This window comes from Xenopus laevis, chromosome 7L (assembly GCF_017654675.1).
Source record: "Xenopus laevis strain J_2021 chromosome 7L, Xenopus_laevis_v10.1, whole genome shotgun sequence".
Lineage (NCBI taxonomy): Eukaryota > Metazoa > Chordata > Amphibia > Anura > Pipidae > Xenopus > Xenopus laevis.
The window spans coordinates 136,618,396-136,640,994 of record NC_054383.1 but is presented as its reverse complement, the minus strand read 5'-3'; the positions used below and the strand labels follow the sequence as shown (position 1 = coordinate 136,640,994).

Genomic DNA, 22,599 nt, shown 5'->3' with positions numbered 1-22,599 from the left:
TAAAAATCGTTATTGAGAAGACCCGTGGTCCAACCTGCGACCCGCAAATCCGCAGAACTGCCGACCCGCGTCTATACCCGGAATTTCTTTCTTTCGGGTAACCCGCGGGTATGGCCACCTGTACAGGCTGAGGTGAGGGAAAGGCAAAGTTAAGTAAAGTAGCTGAGGATGAAAAAGAAAACAACAAACGCAACAAATACTTACAATCTATAGCCTTCTCCAAATATTTCCTGATTCCAAAGTCCAATTGGATCAATCCAATTTTGTGCAGAGTGTTAATATCAGTATCCTTGTATTCACCTGTAAAAAAAGACATCTGACTCTTTCTTAAAGGGATACTGTCATGGAAAAACATGTTTTGTTTTTTTTAATGAATCAGTTAATAGTGCTGCTCCAGCAGAATTCTGCACTGAAATCCATTTCTCAAAAGAGCAAACAGATTTTTTTTATATTTAATTTAGAAATCTGGCATGGGGCTAGACATATTGTCAGTTTCCCAGGTGCCCCCAGTCACGTGACTTGTGCTCTGATAAACTTCAGTCACTCTTTACTGCTGCGCTGCAAATTTGAGTGATATCCTCCTCCCTTCTCCCCCCCCCCCAGCATTCCTTCAGCAGAACAATGTTAAGGTAACCAGATAACAGCTCCCGGGTTGCTATAACAACAGCACTCAATAGCTGCCCACACACCAATATTACAGCAAATATACACTTCTTGGGTTACGAATTAAATCTTATAGGTTAATGTGAATTATTTGCAGTGTAAACAGTGTAATTTAGGAATTAAAACTACACCATAAAAATCATGACAGAATCCCTTTAAGGCTATTTAATATATCTGCCCATACAGTGACTTCAGTGAGAGAATTCTCTCATTTGCACCTTTAAGGCAGAGACAGAAGTGGAGATTCGGGGAGATTTAATCTCCTGGCGACTAATCGCCTCTTCATTAGCTCTTCATTTTCCGAAGTTGCTTCATGAGGAAACTTCGGGTGACTGGAAAACGAGTGCGATTTAGATTGTAGCCGGCGGGAAGGCTTTTCAGGGAGATTTGTCGCCAGAAGAAGAGGCGATTAGTTCCCGGGCGACTAAATCTCCTCGAATCTTCGCATATGCCCCACATGTGATCCACAGGCTGAGAATCCTCCGCTAGACGTGCATCAGTCTTCTCTTCTGCACCCGCAGCTACTGCATTGGCCTAGGTGCAGGCACGTGGATCAGATTTTGTCTCAATGATCCAGACGGAGAATCAGCCCCATGTGGCATTAGCATAGGATGCAACCTGGTAAAAATCCCATTAATTGCCCAAATCATTCTCATCATTGTTCAACAAAATTTGTAGGCTGAAGGTTGACCCTTCAAAAAAAACAAAAAACTCCCTGCACCCAAATGCCTTTCATGGTATCAGGCCAAGATGCTCTTCTCCAGAAGAATACAATGTGTTTAAGCATGGCCGTTTGTCTGACCTTCGTCATTAACCCCTGGGGTGAACACAAGGGTAGCGTCGCCCCCTCCAATGTGCACGTGCACACGTACAGGAATGCACACGCATGTGCGCTCACAGGCCGTGTCAGGCCACGCACGCCACACTCCCCTCACCTAGGTGCACTTGCTTGTATGTATAGCACAGGATTCTTCAGACATGGGCCTGGGGTAGGCAGCAGTAAAAAGCTTGACAAAGGGGGTTCCCCCGAAACGTTGCATTGCACTCCGCTTCAATAATAGATTGAAATTTTCACGTAGACCTGAGTGCCGTGAGGTTATTTCTACAGAATTGCATTGGGGGGTTGCGGAGCCTCCACTCACCTGCACCAGTTTATCTACATCCATTTGAAAGGAGGGTGTGCGAATCCACACTATAAGGGATCCATTTCATGTGGACACTTGTTCTATGAAATGTTTTATTGCTACAGGGACTGTAATGAATAGTCAGACCCTGCAGGGAATAGAAGAATAGCAAATAATAAAACATCATCTTTCCCGACCAGCAAAAGGCTTAATCAGTCCTACAGCCAGAAAGACGGAGCTTCTTTATAAATGGATTCCTCAAGTGCAGACGTCTCAATTAAATCATCTACGGGATGAGAATTTTTTCCTATCAAGGTAGGGGCCAGTGCTTTGTGCGGCCCTCGCTCGCAGGATACACCTCCCCTTGTCAGAATGGCTTTTTGTGTAGAGCTGATCTGAGTTGGATTCCTCTGGCCAGGGAATTAATTCAATTAACTGGAGCTTCCAATACTTGTAAGGCTGAAATAATATCCTCTCTTTTCAAATAGCGCCTGGTCGGTTAGAACACCCTTGGGATGAATCTCGTCTGCCCGGTCCTGCTGGGGGTTTCATCCTCTGCAAGGAATTCATTTTAGAATATGGCTGAATTGGCCCTTTGAAACCTAATGCGCCTTGAGCATCATAATCTGTATCTGATTTTTCCCTTTTCCTTTATCCCTGACGCCTTTGGAAGACTGTTTCAACCAGATTAGCATGGTATCAGCAACAACATTCCTCCCTCAGATTAAATCTGGGCAGGAGAAGAAACCTCATTAGAGGATAAGATGTCTCATACGGACAATGGAGCCGTTCTTGGAAATGCCCCTACAACTATTTTCCTAGGGGCTGTGGATTTAATGTAGCAGGTTAAACACTATCATTGTGTTGTTTATGTGTCGTTGTACAAACGAGTGTGTGTGTATGGAATGAGTGTTGTGCCAAGGAGTGTGAGGTTATTCCTATTCTGAAATTTTATAGGCTGTTAATTCCACTGGGCACAACAGGACTTTAAGTCTTTAGTTCTCAAGCCCAAGATGCCCATATTCATTGCTGGGCAAGGGACAGAGCTGAAAGTTGGCCAGACTGGATGATAGACTGCATCAAGGCCCAGTTGGTAGTTAAGGTGGCCATACATGTAACGATTATGATCTTTCCTATGATCATGTGTATCCCCTGGCCGATGTTTGGGGGCCATCAAAACTTTCCATCTTGGGCAATTCATGAGAAGACCCATATTCAAGTCTATTGCCAATATAAGTTTCATCGTCTCCCATCATACATGCACCAAATATAGTACGAAACTTTATTTTGTTCAATAATATCTGTGTGTGGCCACCCTACTAGATAGATACTTCCATTGCATAGGGCCATAACACTCCATTAAATCACCTGTGTGGCCCTAAACATCGGAGACTTTATTTAAAAAAAAGAGCCATACAACAGTGCTGTTTTCTTTGCATGTTACACTTTGCACCATTGAAATTCACTGGTTGTGCTTTGAAGCCCAACTCTAGGCACTGCTACAATGAAACACATAAGTTGCACTCATAAGATTGGCGAGAGGTGGGCAGCATGAGTGCACCCCCTAGAACGCCCCCTAGCTTGATACAATAATGGCCTTGCTCCTTATTATTGATCCAGAGTGTAGCACACTTGGCAAGGGTTCAGGCACAAGCATGTTCCTGCATCTGTACCATAGGCCAACCATGTTATATCCATAGGACAACCACTTTATATCCATAGACCAACCATATCATCAGGGCCGGGCCAGACCATCTGGGCGCCCCAGGCAACCCGACCAGTCGCCCCCTCCAATGTGCACGTGCACACAACGGGAATGTGCACGCATTTGCGCTGACAGGCTCCCCTCACCTAGGCGCACTTGCTTGCAGGTATAGCACAGGATACTTCAGACATGGGCCTGGGGTAGGCAGCAGTTAAAGATACATGCCAGGCGCCCCCCAAGCTTTGCACCCTAGGCACGTCCCTACTCTGCCTACACCTAGTTCCGGCCCTGCATATTATATCCATAGGCCAACCATGACATATCCTTAAAGGGATACTGTCATGGGAAAAAAAAAATTTTCCAAAATGAATCAGTTAATAGTGCTGCTCCAGCAGAATTCTGCACTGAAATCCATTTCTCAAAATAGCAACCAGATTTTTTTATATTCAATTTTGAAATCTGACATGGGGCTAGACATATTGTCAATTTCCCAGCAGCCCCAAGTCATGTGATTCAATCACTCTTTACTGCAGTACTGCAAGTTGGAGTGATATCACCCCCTCCCTTTTCCCCCCCAGCAGCCAAACAACAGAACAATGGGAAGGTAACCAGATAGCAGCTCCCTAAGGGTAAGGACACACTGGACGATTTGTCGCCAATGTTTTTAAAAAGCAAATCGCGGCGACATATCGCTCGTTTTGTCTCTGAACAAAACTAAATGAAAGATGCCAGCTCCTGTGCCCACAGCGCGTTTGTGAATCGCCTGTAGCTCCAAAACGCACTGAGACCCTTTTCCGAGCGATTTATCAGAAATAGCATGTACTTAGAAAAGCACTGAAATCTCCTAGACACGCACACACATACAGATAAGTAGCAGCAATTGTATTCAAATTACAATGCGAACGCAATGACGCAAGAACGCAAGAACGTAAAGACGCCAGGTTACAGCGGGAAGCACAAACCGTTTCCGGTTTGGGTGGAGCACGTACCGCACAGAGTAATGGGATACAAATCGCTCTGTGCCAATAGTCGCTGTGAATCGTCTGTTCAAAAAAGACGATTGTCTTGTCGCCGCGATTTACTTTTTTAAAACGTTGGCGACAAATCTTCCAGTGTGTCCCTACCCTTACACAAGATAACAGCTGCCTGGTAAATCTAAGAACAGCGCTCAATAGTAAAATCCAGGTCCCACTGAGACACATTTAGTTACATTGAGATGAAAAAACAGCAGCCTGCCAGAAAGCATTTCTCTCCTAAAGTGCAGGCACAAGTCACATGACCAGGGGCAGCTGGGAAATTGAATATAAAAAAATCTGTTTGCTCTTTTGAGAAATGGATTTCAGTGCAGAATTCGGCTGGAGCAGCACTATTAACTGGTTCATTTTGAGAAAAAATTTTTCCCATGACAGTATCCCTTTAAGTCAACCATTCATAACCATAGGCCAACCATGTCATATCCAAAGGCCAACCGTTAAATATCCATAAGCCATACATGCCACCTTGCATATGGCCAATTTAAAGCTCTATAATTGTCATTAAGTGGAATTTAACATGATATTATTAGCAGACAATGTTATTAATAGTGCGTACCTATAGTAATAAGTGAGTAATATACAGAAACAGTGTGTTACAGTATCACAGCAGTGTTGTGCTGGTTATTCTTTGCAGTAGAATTGTGACAAAACCAGTTGAGGATGAGAAGGTTTGTCTGTACCTGTCTCACTGCTTGTTCTAGCCACCTGGCCACAGCCAAGATTACCGGCTACTTATTGGCAAGCCTTAATTATTCCTGACATGAGAGGAAGAGACGGCTAAAGCTTTGTGAAGCAGAGGGATTTAGCTGTCCGTATATGCTGGGAAATGAAAGTGCTTTTGAAATGAGAAAAGTAAAGTACCTCCTGTAAGTTATAATTAGGTGTAAATAGGAAGAGAGTCCCGCGCTCACATAACTCCATTGTTAAGGGATTAGCACCCAACTAAAGACATTGAGGCCGTACATTGCTGATGAGCGTCTGCTCTGGGGTCGGGTGGACTGCACATAGCAGAGCTGGGACTGTTAATATCCAGGAATCTGTGAGGACTCTGTGCAATGTGCCTGGAATTTTTACTACTGCATAATCCTCATAGTGATTGCGATGGATTCTCCAGTGGTACTTACATTGTATCCCCACTCAGAACTTGTCAACATTATGTGATATTGTATAGAATTAGTACAAATACTCGTTATTATATTTACAGTATATGCCAACATATTCCACAGTGCTGTACACAAGGCTATGGAAAAAACAAACTGATACACTGGCAATGAGGGCCTTCCCCACAAGGGCTTGCAATCTATAGGGAGGAGATAAGTGAGAACAAAGTATAAACGAATGTATGCATAGGTTATGCCTCTGTCTGGGCAGGTCCATCTGTGGTTCCTCATTCTGTATGTGCCCCTCACCTTCCCCTCTGTCTGGGCAGGGTCCATCTGTGGTTCTTCATTCTGTATGTGCCCCTCACCTTCCCCTTTCTCTGGGCAGGGTCCATCTGTGGCTCCTCATTGTGTATGTGCCCCTCACCGTCCCCTCTGTCTGGGCAGGGTCCATCTGTGGTTCCTCATTGTGTATGTGCCCCTCACCGTCCCCTCTGTCTGGGCAGGGTCCATCTGTGGTTCCTCATTGTGTATGTGCCCCTCACCTTCCCCTCTGTCTGGGCAGGGTCCATCTGTGGTTCTTCATTCTGTATGTGCCCCTCACCTTCCCCTCTGTCTGGGCAGGGTCCATCTGTGGTTCCTCATTCTGTATGTACCACTCACCTTCCCCTCTGTCTGGGCAGGGTCCATCTGTGGTTCTTCATTCTGTATGTGCCCCTCACCTTACCCTCTGTCTGGGCAGGGTCCATCTGTGGTTCTTCATTCTGTATGTGCCCCTCACCTTACCCTCTGTCTGGGCAGGGTCCATCTGTGGTTCCTCATTGTGTATGTGCCCCTCACCTTCCCCTCTGTCTGGGCAGGGTCCATCTGTGGTTCTTCATTCTGTATGCGCCCCTCACCTTCCCCTCTGTCTGGGCAGGTCCATCTGTGGTTTCTCATTCTGTATGTGCCCCTCACCTTCCCCTCTGTCTGGGCAGGGTCCATCTGTGGTTCCTCATTCTGTATGTGACCCTCACCTTCCCCTCTGTCTGGGTAGGGTCCATCTGTGGTTTCTCATTCTGTATGTGCCCCTCACCTTCCCCTCTGTCTGGGCAGACTCCATCTGTGGTTCCTCATTCTGTATGTGCCACTCACCTTCCCCTCTGTCTGGGCAGGCTCCATCTGTGGTTCCTTATTCTGTATGTGCCCCTCACCTTCCCCTCTGTCTGGGTAGGGTCCATCTGTGGTTTCTCATTCTGTATGTGCCCCTCACCTTCCCCTCTGTCTGGGCAGGTCCATCTGTGGTTCCTCATTCTGTATGTGCCCCTCACCTTCCCCTCTGTCTGGGTAGGGTCCATCTGTGGTTTCTCATTCTGTATGTGCCCCTCACCTTCCCCTCTGTCTGGTAGGGTCCATCTGTGGTTCCTCATTGTAAATGTACCACTCAACTTCCCCTCTGAATTGGGATAAAAACCCCAAAATCACAGGAATAAAAACATAAAATAGTTAAAGCCTTGAATATTTTTATATTTTTAACATGTATATATAAAGCACTATACATTGGGTGCATATACTGAATATATAGATTACACACTGTTCAAAAATATGACCATTAATGGACACAAGAGGTAAACAAAGCACTGCTCAAAAGAGCTTATACTCTAAAAGGAGATTGGAGTATGAGGCATAAGGGGTCATGTTTATGTTTTCTATGACAATTTGTAGGTGGCAACATTATGGTGTTCCCAGTAGTTGGCTACTGACCATATGATCCATTTCTTCTGGAGGGGACACGGTGCAAAAATGTATCTGTTATTTGTCATAGATCAGTGGGAACTTCCTCGTTAGTTTAAACTAAGACAAGGCTGGAGCAACTGGATTTAGGGACCTGTGATGAAGTCTTTTTTTCTCTATTTTCATAACTTTATGCATATTAGCGTTTATGACTTGGCTCAAGCTGACCGCACCAGCGTCAAACTGAGTTCAATGGAGTAGTTATTGGCTTTCCTTAGCTGATCTCAGTGGTCCCCTTATCCCACTGACACTGCTAATATTGCTCACTCTGGGGAGTGCGTATTCCTTCCTTTTCACTGCAAATAGCCAAAAGATTAATGCCAGCAGCTGCTTGGCCGGGAACAATAGAGAGACCTAGGAAGTAAAGAAACCGAACAAAATAGAAGCCACTAATCAGAGTAGCTCAAAGTTCAGCCAGTCCCAATCCTAGGCTCAGCTTGACCCCGAGACTCTGCCGACAGAGCAGTTTGCTTAGATGAAAAAGCTAAGTATTTAATAAAGACAGAACTAATAGCTGCCCTCTCCAAACCTCACCTTTAGCTGCCTTCAAAGGCAATAATAAGGCATAATAATAACAACAAATACATAACCAGTATGACTGTAACGATTATTCAGCTAATAAAAACTAAGCAATCGTTCACCAGCACCCTCAGAATTGTATAGGCTTAGCAAGACTAACTTAAGGGTCCTATCGTGGATCAATATTGTATATGGGAGCAGGTTGGGGCGCAGCTGAAATGTACATTCATTACGCCTGCAGAAGGGCAGATGTTCCAACCAGACTGGGGCATTCACACTAACAATGACATTGATACATAGACGGAATTATTTAGCACAGCTTGAAGCCATCAAGAGATGAATGAGACTCAACAGTTGAGAAAAGCTGTTGGCTAAACGCGCTAAGATATGTGTCGCTCTTGGGTTGCAGAAACGGCTGTAGAAATTAGTAATTACAGGACACACGAAAGCAAAAAAATCATTGGCACTTCAGTCTGAAAAAATAAATGTGTCGGCTTTCCTATAGAGACAAGGGAGAAAGATGGAGTTTTTATGATAGAGGTGGAATCGGTGAAGCACTGCGGGAAATACGGCAAAATAAACTGACTTCCCCAAGGTCCTAAGGAAATCAAGTGCCACGCTATAGTCCATAATGTCTTCTTGTAGCCACAGATTGGCTTGCACTGGACTATGGATCCCGTCTGTGCTCACTAACTCTATGTGATCTGCCAAATGATCAGCCTGATTTAGCCAACTACAGATTGGGCCAACAGATCAGCCAAAACTGTGCTATTTCAATGGCCTGGCTTCTATATATGTGCAGCTTTAGCCCATATGAAAAAACTGAACCTAGATGTTCAATTGGTTGGTAAAGATTATCAAATCAATTATATTGGACACTTCACTCAGTCGATTTATTGAAGGCTTCTGGGATGTTCAAGAGGCTCAAGTTGAATATGAATGGAATGGATCTATAGGTTATTGTTATTCATTGATGTCCAGTCTTTACCTCTCTAGCAGTTTTGGAACTACAGCTTCCATCTCTGTGAATTGTGGGGGTTGTAGTTCAGTACATCAACATGATGGAAATCCATGTTCTTGAGTAAGCTCCTCTGTTATCAGTTTAGAAATAGAAACACTTGGGGGGTTATTTATCTAATTTATCATTATTTTCTGAAATATACTCCAACCAAATCTGCACGGGTTATTTCCCCTTATTTATCAATACATTTTACTGAAAAATTCCAGTTGGGGGAAAAAATCGTGAAAATTGTATGATTCGAATCATGCTAATTTTCCGGATTTTCCCCCTCAAAAAGCCGATTCTATTTGTTCGGCCTTTTGCCTGAAAACCACGAAATCTTCGGATTATTGCATGAAACCCAGCACAGATCAGGATATTTTCAGGACTTCTCCCATTGACTTATATACAACCTCAGCCGTTCTGAAATGTCAGATGTTTTGGCATCTGGACTTTAATAAATAACCCCCTTGATGTGCACGTTTCTACCATGTTCACACTGTCCCTATAAATCACTCTTCTCCAAGCCCCCCTGTCACTTAATAGGGTATAATGGCAAATGGCATAGAGGTGAAGGAGTATTTAGCAAAACAGGAGCTAATGAGATAAGGCAAATTATTTTCCAAATGTGCCAAAAGGTTTTTTTTTCCCCCACATATACAATTTTCATTGACATTCACTAGTTCGCAATTGATCAATGTGGATTCTCATCCATCTAGCCAAGGAGCAATCCAAGGGTCTATAAGGAGAGACATTAGGTCAAAGGGTTGAGGAGAAACTAGAAAGGGACATGTTCCTTATGAGAAATATCCAGGTAAACAACACTTCCTCCTGTAAGAAACAGGCCTTTTGAACTTGTCATTGGTGATTAGCAACATAAGCCTGAAGAGAACCCACCGGGGAGCTTGAGCACACGCTCAATCAATGAGCCCAAGACATTTATGAACCTGAAGGAACTTACTTAATGCTTGATAGATGCTACAAAGGGCAATGTGTTAATCGTTCCTATATTGGGACTGCACTGGAAACGAGCATGTTGATTAATACAGGAAACGACAATGAAACGATTCTCGGGCAAATCTTTGTCTTGGCTAATCTTGTATTGAGTTGCAGGTCCATTGGGAGACATAATAACATGAGTTCAGAGGCAATAAACAAACAATTCATTCCTCATCATCTGTTTGGCGGCTGATGGGAAGCAAATTGTTTTTTTTTTTTCCAGCTGAGAAAACCATATTTCATAGTCATGTCATGATGGGAAAATAGGAAGAGATGGCAATGATAAACAGGCCTAGGTCTTTTAGTCAAATGTACAAATTCTTACAGACAGAGGAGTGAGAGACCAAGAAACTCAACCTGTTTCAGCCCAAGGGTCGGCATCTTTTTTCTTTGGGGAAAACGGACAGGGGTGACATTGGGGGGACGACAGGATGACTACAGGGACAGGGTGAGTGGCGTAGGGGGCGGAGAGATCGCTGATCGCCATGTCATCTACTTCAATGTCCTGTCCCAATTTCCTAATTTGGAAATCCAGACAGGCACTTTTCACCTGGGCAGCCCTTCCAAAAACCAGGCTCTCCGGGTGAAGTCTGGACAGGTGACAACCCTAATCAATCCCTCCCGTATGTATAAATAAAATATAATGTTCTGGGCAAACAAAATACTATACCCCCATGTTGTACTAAAAATAACAATATGGCAGCTACTTCCCATAAATACTATACGCCATACGGTACTAAAAATAACAATATGGCAGCTACTTCCCATAAATACAAAACCCCACATTGTACTTAAAAATAACAATATGGCAGCTACTGCCCATAAATACTATACCCCCCACACTGTACTAAAAATAACAATATGGCAGCTACTTCCCATAAATACTATACTCCAAACGGTACTAAAAATAACAATATGGCAGATACTTCCCATAAATACTATACCCCCATACGATACTAAAAATAACAATATGGCAGCTACTTCCCATAAATACTATACCCCCATACTGTATTTAAACATAACAATATGGCAGCTACTTCTCATAAATATTATACCCCATACTCTACTAAAAATAACAATATGGCCGCTACTTCCCATAAATACTATCCCCCCAAACTGTACTTAAAAATAACAATATGGCAGCTACTTCTCATAAATACTATACCCCCATACTGTATTTAAACATAACAATATGGCAGCTACTTCCCATACATACTATCCCTCATACTGTACTAAAAATAACAATATGGCCGCTACTTCCCATAAATACTATCCCCCCAAACTGTACTAAAAATAACAATATGGCCGCTACTTCCCATAAATACTATCCCCCCAAACTGTACTTAAAAATAACAATATGGCAGCTACTTCTCATAAATACTATACCCCCATACTGTATTTAAACATAACAATATGGCCTCTACTTCCCATAAATACTATCCCCCCAAACTGTACTTAAATATAACAATATGGAAGCTACTTCTCATTAATACTATCCCCCCAAACTGTACTAAAAATAACAATATGGCAGCTACTTCCCATAAATACTATCCCCCCAAACTGTACTCAAAAATAACAATATGGCAGCTACTTCCCATAAATACTATCCCCCCAAACTGTACTTAAAAATAACAATATGGAAGCTACTTCTCATTAATACTATCCCCCCAAACTGTACTAAAAATAACAATATGGCAGCTACTTTCTGTAAGTATAAAGACAAATATATGTATAAAAGAAGAAATAAAACATTTGAGCGGAGGATATTTTGCACACCGTAGATATATTTTTAGCTTTTTAAAAAATGTTTCAATGAGACGAGTTTTTTAAGAAGTCTCCTGTCCCTTTAAAACACGCCCGGTCACTTTTTGTTTTGTATTATTGTTACCTCTATACAAACGGGACCATCAGCTATTCAAGCGGATTGATGAACTCAACCAAAAAGTTTATTAAGAGAGCAGGGAAACAAAGGGCTGAAGGCCTCTTGCAAGTGGACTGGCCGCATTATGGACTCCGCACTATTGTCCCCATCAGGGGGATGCGTGAATGACTCTCAATGGCTTTCTTTAGAGTGACACGATCAAGCCAGACAACAGCATGTTAAATGGAGTCCTGTTTTCTCTCTCTCTGTCCATTTCCTTGGTCTGCATTAATGTACATCTGCAGTGGGAGGAATAAATCGAAGGGATTTGTGTCGCCAAACACCCGCCCCATCAGCGCCTTTTTTCGTTTCTCTTTTTCCATCTTCTTCTTTTACACCATATGCTGCAAATAAAACAAATCATCGACAAAGTGACAGCACTCGGGGATACACGTGTAATCTGCCCAGATTAGAGAGGGATCCCTGGGACGAATGAGTATTCTGATTAGGCTTGAGGCCTACTTACGGTTCATCAGCCATACTTATCCTTCCGTAGATTGGCTTATGGCGAGTACGTTTTGCTGCATGCGTCCCTTAGTCTACAAGTAGGCAGCCATATTGCCAGATCTCTGAGCAGTAGCGATGGGGGTCATTCCAAAAGAGCGCTGAGATTTGCTATAATAAACATACATAAATGGCCAGTTTGAGTGACTTCTAATTGTAAGTTAAAGGACTTCTCAGATACTTTCTTTCCATCACATTCCAACTCTACATAGTCTTTTGGAAATCAACAGTGAACCCCTTTATAGATCCTGTCGTGACCCAGATACGTGATTATTTATAGAAAACTCAGGGGCTTAATTCGTTAATTAATATTGCACCCGGGCAAATAACCCATAGAAGCCAATGAGCAATTAGCCTTTTTTTCTTTTCATTTTTAGCTTTTTATATAAATAGAAAAATTTCGATTTTTCTCTATAAGAAATTAAACTTCTGTATAGACGTTGATCTTGAAGGTATGTATTTCTGTAAAAATAGTTTCAATTTAAAACTCGCATTAAATTAATCTGAAAACAGGCATCTTCTTTTTTAATTTTTGGCTTTTTTTATATTAAAAGAAAATGTAAATTATTCTCTAAAAGAAACAAAACTTCTGTATAGACGTTGATCTTGAAGGTATGTATTTCTGTACAACGGAATTTTAAAAATAGTTTAAATTTAAAACTCGCATTAAATTAAGCTGAAAACAGGCATCTTCTTTTTTAATTTTTGGCTTTTTTTATATTAATAGAAAATGTAAATGATTCTCTAAAAGAAATGAAACTTCTGTATAGATGTTGATCTTGACGGAATTTAAAAATAGTTTAAATTTAAAACTGGCATTAAATTAATCTGAAAACAGGCATCTTCTTTTTATTTTTGGCTTTTTATATCAATAAAAATGTTCCATTTTTCTCTAAAAGAAATGAAAATTCTGTACAGATATCGATCTTGAACGTATATATTTATGTACATTGTAAATTAAAAATACTTAAAATATAACATTAAATTAATCTTTTTTGGGTGACAGAAAGGTGAGTTTTCCTGTGCCCCAAATATTTAGTATAATCAGATGCTCAATGAAGTCCTGTAGTGCTAATGAGTGATTAGATGTTCAGAGGAAAGGGTTAATGGGATGCCTTCAGTGGAAGTCACTATGATTTAAAGGCCAGATGCCCTGGTAGGAGTCAGCGAAAAGGGATGGGGAGGTCAAGTGGTAATCAAAAAAGCAAAAACAAAACAGAGAAAAGAAAGAGCCCTCACCCAACCCTTTCCTCCTCCTCCTCCTCCCTTCTGAATAGAACAGTTACTATTTCATGGCTGAGTTAAGCCAAACTTCCCTCGAGGGGTTTCTATGACTTGTGACCCCTGCAGCAGATACTTAACACTTTCAAAGGATTGAAGGGAGCCCTAGAGAGCTGGGGCTGGCCCAGAAGCTGACTCACTAGCCCACATCAAGGGCAGAGAGAGAGAGAAAGGAGCAGAGGGTAATGACTCCAAAGCAAAGGCAGATCCTGGCCTTCCCGCTAAAAACTGTCATCCTGCAGATCCGTAGAGATTGCTGAACTACAACTTTAAGAACACATTGACTGCCAACACCACATTTTGTTGTAAATTGCTTCTTTCTATCTCTTTTCCCATGGGGCCCCTAACTTCAGTACCCCTATACTCCCTTGATGTCTAACCCTAATACAGGGATCCCCAACCTTTTTTACCCGTGAACCATATTCAAATGGAGAGCAACACAAACATGAAAAAGTCCCTTGAGTACCAAATAAGGGCTTTGATTGGTCATTTGGTAGCCCCTATGTGGAATGGCAGCCTACAAGAGGCTCTACTTGGCAATATACTCCACTATACTATACTCCAAGCCTGGAATTCAAAAATAAGCACCTGCTTTGAGGACACTAAGAGCAACATCCAAAGGATTGGGGAGCAACGTGTTACTCACGAGCTACTGGTTGGGGATCACTGACCTAATATGTTTTTGGACAATGTTTAGAGGAGCTAAAAACGGCTCAGGCAGTGAAAGGTCATTTGGGCATTTTAACTCATCCTTTATTTCTTGTTTTCGGTCTTCCTGACCTTAAGTAGTTACTCTTCCCCCTCCTTTCTTTCCCTTTGATTACCAAAAGGGTCAACACTTCTGGATTTTCACTTACAACAAACCATTTGTCAATGATACCCTGAGCCTGCAGCCAGTCACTTTCCCTTTCCCAAATAAAAAAAGTCTTGTTTACCTTTAGGCTCGTGCACATGGAGTGGATTTCAGGGCAAAAAGCATAATCAAGTGTTTCAGTCCCGAAATCAACTCCGTGTACCTGCAACCAGGCTGACACAATGGTTCGGGCGGAGGACATGAAAAAACTCAGGAGGGTTCAGGTGGATTTTCGGCCTGTGGACCATTACGTGGCACTATCCTTCGCCTCCTCAGTCTTGAAAGGAATAAATCTCTAGAAACAATGTAAGGCTTAAATTAATTACAAAATAGTGTGGTTAAAAGCAATTTGCCACGAAAAAAATATTCTTAAAATGTTTTTACACGAGCGACCTTTCACTTTACACTACTAAAGGAATTTCTTCAGTGTTTGGGTGCGATCCCAGAAAACCAAGAGACATGGGATATGTTGTCAGATAATAAAATTATTTTGGAAGCTGGTTACTTCCTGTAGCAAACAGCTCTTATAGGGTATCTCCAATTATTTTGGGGATAAGGGGGTGGTAGCACTGGGTCTGATAGGAATGCATTGTAAAATCTAATGGATCTTTATCCTATATGGCCATAAAATGCAGTGTTGAACTTAGGTGTCCAACAGCCTAAAAAGCTGCGACTTTAAGGACCATCCTTTAAACATCTGCCCCCCAGGACTGCATCCCTCTTCTTTTCTTTGCTGCTGTGGTCGGGGAGTGGGCTTGGGCCAGTAGGACCCATAAGATCTGGGGACCACTGGGTTTTTCCCAGTTTCACGCCGGACAGAATTCAACCCTGACAAAATGATTGGGTCATAATGGGGACCAAAGTGGATCCATCAGGAGAGGATCACATTAGTGTAATGAGGTCCTTGTCCACTGAGATAAACTGGTCTGTCCAATAGATCTGGCTGATTTTCAGACAGACGTCAGTAGGCCCCATACTTAAGCTGCTGAGACTATCTAGAGGGGCTACATTTTTCAACCCCTGAATGCTACCTTGAGTCCTAGGGTAAGGGTACATGCTCAGATTTGGGGAGATTTAGTCGCCCGGCGATGAATCGCCTCTTCTTTGGGGCGACTAATCTCCCCGAACTGCCTCCCGCCGGCTAGAATATAAATCGCCGACAGGATGGCACTCGGAGCGTTTAGTTTTCCGAAGTTGAAAACGAAGCACTCCGAGTGCCATCCCACTAGTGCCATCCCGCTGGGGATTTAGATTGTAGCCGGCTGAAGGCTTTACGGGGAGATTAGTCGCGCAAAGAAGAGGTGATTAGTCGCCAGGCGACTAAATCTCACCGAATCTCCACGTCTGTCTCTGCCCTTATACTGGGAACATACCATAGTGACTGACGACGAATAATAAACAACCTGTGTATACAAAATGATAATATGTATATTGTACTTCTGCAAAAGGCAGATAGAGACCCTTACTGAAGCTCTGTCCTTAAAACAGCCCTTCACTGTCTGTCTATGACCTGGAAACAGACAGCATTGGTAATTAAATCCAAATCAAGCGGAGACCACTGACATCTCCGAAGCACGTGCCTCCCAACAGCAAACAATGGTGTCGCCCTCGGGCGCAGCAGCACTAAAAAGCCTCCATAGGGCAGAGATTAAGAAGTGACCGTTGCTTAACCCCCCGCCCTAACATTGTCCAATTATGAGCCATTTATAGGCCCCGTCATGAGACCGTGGTACATAAGCGCTCTCACACAGGACGCATTCAGCTCTTCAACACCTTTCCTTTTAAACACTCTCTCAATACGGGCTGCTTTTTTTTTTTTAATTCCAGACGCAAATGAGTTAAATAGATCATTTTGGCAATTCACAATGGGGGCCTTGTAGTGAAGATGCCCAGTCGGTGCTTGGAAACAGGAGGCGACACACAAAACATTAGCATGGGAAAGGCAAAATGATAAATAGCAATTTATTTCAGATTCGGAAATTACAACAGTGTCTATAAAAATGCAAAGTTTGTATCCTGGAAATTGAATTTAATCCACAGTCTGCAGAAAAATAGTGGGGCTCCTTTATAAACGTTGCGCAGGGCAGATTTGTTCGCACAGTGAATATATTTGTCCTGCACATTTATTAAGGGGCTGATTCACTAAATTCAAGTGAAGGATTCGAAGTAAAAAAACTTTGAATTTCGAAGGTTTTTTTGGGCTACTTCGACCATCGAATGGGCTACTTCGACCTTCGACTACGACTACGACTTCGAATCGAAGGATTCGAAGTAAAAATCGTTCGACTATTCGAACATTCGATAGTCGAAGTACTGTCTCTTTAAAAAAAACTTCGACCCCCTAGTTCGCCATCTAAAAGCTACCGAAGTCAATGTTAGCCTATGGGGAAGGTCCCCATAGGCTTGCCTAAGTTTTTTTGATCGAAGGATATTCCTTCGATCGTTGGATTAAAATCCTTCGATCGTTCGATCGAATTTTCTGCGCTAAATCCTTCGACTTCAATATTCGAAGTCGAAGGATTTCAATTCCTAGTCGAATATCGAGGGTTAATTAACCCTCGATATTCAACCCATAGTGAATCAGCCCCAAAGAGTGGGCAAACAGAATTGCAATTTTTTTTATTAGCAATGCAAATGTCTATAAGAGCTTTTTAAATATGGTAAAAACCGCAAATTGCGAATCTTACGTGCACACTCTGCGTTTGAATTACAGCACAACGTTGGTGGCGGAGAAAATATTCACAAAACAGTTTTAATAACTGCGAATTTAAGTTACTGTCAATGCTATTTTCATGCACAACAACCTCGCACAGTGGGCGCACTCACGCAAACACCTGTCTCATTTGTGAGCCATTTGTGAAAATGTATTCTCAATGCAAATTCGCAAAAACCGGAAAGACGGCGCAGCAGTGCAACATTTTAGCGTTCAGGAAAAAACATGGGCAATACAACCATTCGCGAATAAATATGCGCTGTAAGAACTTTATAAATGACCCACAGTGGTGATCATTTATAAACTTTGCGCAGGGCAGATCGGGACTATATTTGCTCTGCACATGGTTATATTTATAAAGCTGAATAAGAATTGAGAATTTTTTATTTTGTCTATAAGAGCTTTTTAAATATGGCAAAAATCGCAAATTGCGAATATTAGGCACGTACTCTGCTTTTGAATTACGGCACAACTTTGGTTCGCAAAACAGTTTTGCAAACTGCAAATTTAAAGGGATACTGTCATGGAAAAATTTTTTTTTTCAAAATGAATCAGTTAATAGTGCTGCTCCAGCAGAATTCTGCACTGAAATCCATTTCTCAAAAGAGCAAACAGATTTTTTTATATTCAATTTTGAAATCTGACATGGGGCTAGACATATTGTCAATTTCCCAGCTGCCCCTGGTCATGTGACTTGTGCCTGCACTTTAGGAGAGAAATGCTTTCTGGCAGGCTGCTGTTTTTCCTTCTCAATGTAACTGAATGTGTCTCAGTGGGACCTGGATTTTACTATTGAGTGTTGTTCTTAGATCTACCAGGCAGCTGTTATCTTGTGTTAGGGAGCTGCTATCTGGTTACCTTCCCACTGTTCTTTTGTTTGGCTGCTGGGGGGGAAAGGGAGTACAGCAGTAAAGAGTGACTGAAGTTTATCATAGCACAAGTCAGATGACTTGGGGCAGCTGGGAAATTGACAATATGTCTAGCCCCATGTCAGATTTCAAAATTGAATATAAAAAAGTCTGTTTGCTCTTTTGAGAAACGGATTTCAGTGCAGAATTCTGCTGGAGCAGCACTATTAACTGATTCATTCTGAAAAAAAAAATTTCCATGACAGTATCCCTTTAAATTTGCAGTTTGCAAAACTGTTTTGCGAACCAAAGTTGTGCCGTAATTCAAAAGCAGAGTATGCGCCTAATATTCGCAATTTGCGGGTTTTTTCCATATTTAAAAAGCTCTTATAGACAAAAAAAAAAAAATTTCCCCACGACAGTATCCCTTTAAGTTACTGTCAACGCTATTTTCATGCACAACAAAGTCGGCCAGATCTCGATTAGGCAGGTTAACAAATCCCGTCGAATTGCAGACGCATCTGTGCGTTTATGTGGTTCCGCGACTTGACCGCCTGTATCGGATGCATTATGATCTGATCATAGGGCCCTAGTGCCCACGATCGGATCAGCCCGATATCGCCCAGCTCAATGACGGCATATCGGGGAGAATTCGCCAAACGAGCGGCTCTCTACGTCTATGGCCACCTTTAGAGAAGCAGAAGGATTTGCAGCCTTGGACTAGTACTAGTAAAAGTTCTGCAAGGTTTTGGCGCCAGACAGAGTACGTTACACTTAATCCCTGAGCGTCGCTGTGAAATACATTACCCATTTCACCCCAAAATAAGGGGTCACATGCCTCATATCTGCCCCTCTCAGCTGGTACAGCAGATTATTAGCATATTATGCCAGACTTGATGTCACTTGAGGAAAAGGAGCTGAGTAAAAAAAAAAAAAAGGTCATTTTCTAGTGAGCGATATACATTGACGAGCAATTTGGCTCTGTGGTATGATGTGTGAAATTAGGGCTAATTGGGTTGAAATTGAAAAGCTGTGACACATTTCAAATGATACACTGAACGTGAGACAGACAATCGTCTGCAGCGAGGATTCTTGTGCCTTGCCCCTTTTTTTTTTTTTTAGAAGATCCAATTCCTTTACGTCCAAATGTGTCATTTAAGGGTCATTTAATATTTGGATAGTGTGCGGTATTTTTTTGCCGCTATTATTACTGCAGCGCAATCTCCCTTTTCTTTAGCAAAGTTCTTTTAGAAGGAATTAGAGAAACGTTTTCTTATGTTAACACAGGCAAGTATTTCAGGTGAGCAAAATGGCAGGTTTTACCGAAATTTAAAAATAAATGTGAGTATGATAGTTCAGCTACTGGAGATCCTCATAACTGGTTAAAGGATCCTGAAACTTATATAACGGTTTTATCATCGCGCAGGGTGAGAAACCCTGGGTTTGGGTTGCACTTTAACAGGGTAAGTTTTATTTGAAAGGGAGGGAGTCTATGGGGCCGATTCACTAAGGGTCGAATATCGAGGGTTAATTAACCCTCGATATTCGACTAGGAATTAAAATCCTTCGACTTCGAATATCGAAGTTGAAGGATTTAGCGCAGATAGTTCGATCGAACGATCGAAGGATAACTTCCATCGAATGGGCTACTTCGACCTTCAACTACGACTTTGAATCGAAGGATTCAAAGTAAAAATCGTTCGACTATTCGACCATTCGATAGTCGAAGTACTGTCTCTTTAAAAAAAACCTCGACCCCCTAGTCGCCATCTAAAAGCTACCGAAGTCAATGTTAGTCTATAGGGAAGGTCCCCATAGGCTTGGCTAACTTTTTTTGATCGAAGGATATTCCTTTGATCGTTGGATTAAAATCCTTCGATCGTTCGATATTCGAAGTCGAAGGATTTTAATTCCTAGTCGAATATCGAGTTTTATTTGAAAGGGAGTCTATGGGGCCGATTCACTATGGGTCGAATATCGAGGGTTAATTAACCCTCGATATTCGACTAGGAATTAAAATCCTTCAACTTCGAATATCGAAGTCAAAGGATTTAGCGCAGATAGTTCGATCGAACGATTCGAAGGATTTTAATCCAACGATCAAAGGATTATCCTTCGATCAATAAAAGTTAGCCAAGCCTATGGGGACCTTCCCCACAGGCTAACATTGACTTCGGTAGCTTTTAGATGGCGAACTAGGGGGTCGAAGTTTTTTTTAAAGAGACAGTACTTCGACTATCAAATGGTCGAATAGTCGAACGATTTTTACTTCGAATCCTTCGATTCGAAGTCGTAGTTGAAGGTCGAAGTAGCCCCTTCGATGGTCGAAGTAGCCCAAAAAAACTTTGAAATTCGAAGTTTTTTACCTTCGAATCCTTCACTCGAAGTTAGTGAATCGGCCCCTATGAATTGGAAGCCTACGTGAGAGATTGGACGACTGACCATTCACTTGTAATATATAGTGAATAAAGTACCCCCTCTTGTAAATTATAAGGATATTAAAAGTTACAGAGGAGTTCAATGACCATATAAAAGTACGAAGCCAAAGGCCGAGTTATACAGGTCATGGAACTCCGAGGTAACTTCTAATATCCTCATATTTTGCAACTGGGGGTACTTTATTTATTATAATACACAAGTTTCAGAGAGTCATGTGACAGAAATGACATCAGAACTCACCGTTTATAACTGATGACATCAGAACTCACCGTTTATAAGGATATAATTTACAGGATATTTATGGCTTTTCTGTATTATATATATATATATACAACCTTAAACTTGGTTTCATGCCAACAATGTTGGATCCAATCCATTCTGTGTTAAACCTGCTACAGTGAGGTTTTTGCTTTTAGACTGGGAGGGGAAGAAAAGTGGGAAACTCTGCCCAGCAAAATCGCCAGTTACCATCCGTGGAAAATGTTTCGCTTTTATTAAATCCAGGAATTTTCCATTTGACATCAAAATTTTGCCCTAAGCTTTTCTGTCCAAAATTCTTTTAGATTTTTTTTTTTTTTCTTGTTGTTTTGGTTGTTTCCAATTGCAAACTTGTGATGTTCTTGAGCAAATGGGAAGTAAAAACCAGAAATAATTTGGTTAGACTTTAGGATTGCATCTGTGTGTTTTAGTTTTGTTTTTCACTCAACTTAGACTGTAAGCTCTACAGAGCAGGGACTTCCTTCCCACTATGTCCTGATATGATTTCTGTGTATATTTATTATGTGATTTGTCTTCCCCATGTATACTTTTATATATATTGTACTTTCATGCACTGTACAGTGCTGTGGCTACTCAAAGGAGAACTCAACCCCCGAATTAAGAAAAGCCCCTACCTACTAAGCAAGATAGTCCCCCCTCCCTGCTTCCCCTGGCCTAGTTCAATAGGTCTGAAATGTCCCTAAAATTTTTCCCACCTAACAGTGCAGTGTAAGTGCAGCAGAGCTTATGGACGCCATCTTCCGGATTGCGAGTAATAGAGCGATAAACTGGTGCATGTGCAGTTGGAGCAGTCTTGCAAACCGACTGTGCATGCACGAAAAGTGCTAAAGAGGACCCAAAGAAATCCAAAGAGGAAGATGGCGCCCACATGCGATGCGCTTACTCCGCACTGTTAGTGGGAAAAATACATTTTAGGGACATTTTCAGACCTATTGAGCAATGCGAAGGAATGCAGGGAGGGGGGACTATCTTGCTTAGTAGGAAGGGGCTTTTATTAATTCGGGGGTTGCGTTCTCCTTTAACACTGCTTTACAAATAAAGTTATACATACATAACTGATCACACTGTATAGCTCTGCATAATATATTGATGCTGTATAGTAAATCAGGCAAATGCGCTGGATCTCTCAGTTACAACTAGGGATGCCACCTTTTCTGGAAAAAAATACCAGCCTTCCTATATATTTATCTTTATTCCCTATTAATAACATTGGGATCACTGACCTTCCTATATGTTTATCTTTATTCCCTATTAATAACATTGGGATCACTGACCTTCCTATATATTTATCTTTATTCCCTATTAATAACATTGGGATCACTGACCTTCCTATATGTTTATCTTTATTCCCTATTAATAACATTGGGATCACTGACCTTCCTATATATTTATCTTTATTCCCTATTAATAACATTGGGATCACTGACCTTCCTATATGTTTATCTTTATTCCCTATTAATAACATTGGGATCACTGACCTTCCTATATATTTATCTTTATTCCCTATTAATAACATTGGGATCACTGACCTTCCTATATGTTTATCTTTATTCCCTATTAATAACATTGGGATCACTGACCTTCCTATATGTTTATCTTTATTCCCTATTAATAACATTGGGATCACTGGCCTTCCTATTTATCTTTATTCCCTATTAATAACATTGGGATCACTGACCTTCCTATATATTTATCTTTATTCCCTATTAATAACATTGGGATCACTGACCTTCCTATATATTTATCTTTATTCCCTATAAATAACATTGGGATCACTGACCTTCCTATATATTTATCTTTTTTCCCTATAAATAACATTGGGATCACTGACCTTCCTATATATT

General features: G+C 41.6%; 1 protein-coding gene across 4 annotated transcripts in view; it reads left to right on the top strand.

The window, feature by feature from the left end:
• pax7.L (paired box 7 L homeolog) overlaps positions 1–22,599 on the top strand; it is a 113,903-nt gene that overhangs the window by 23,291 nt on the left and 68,013 nt on the right.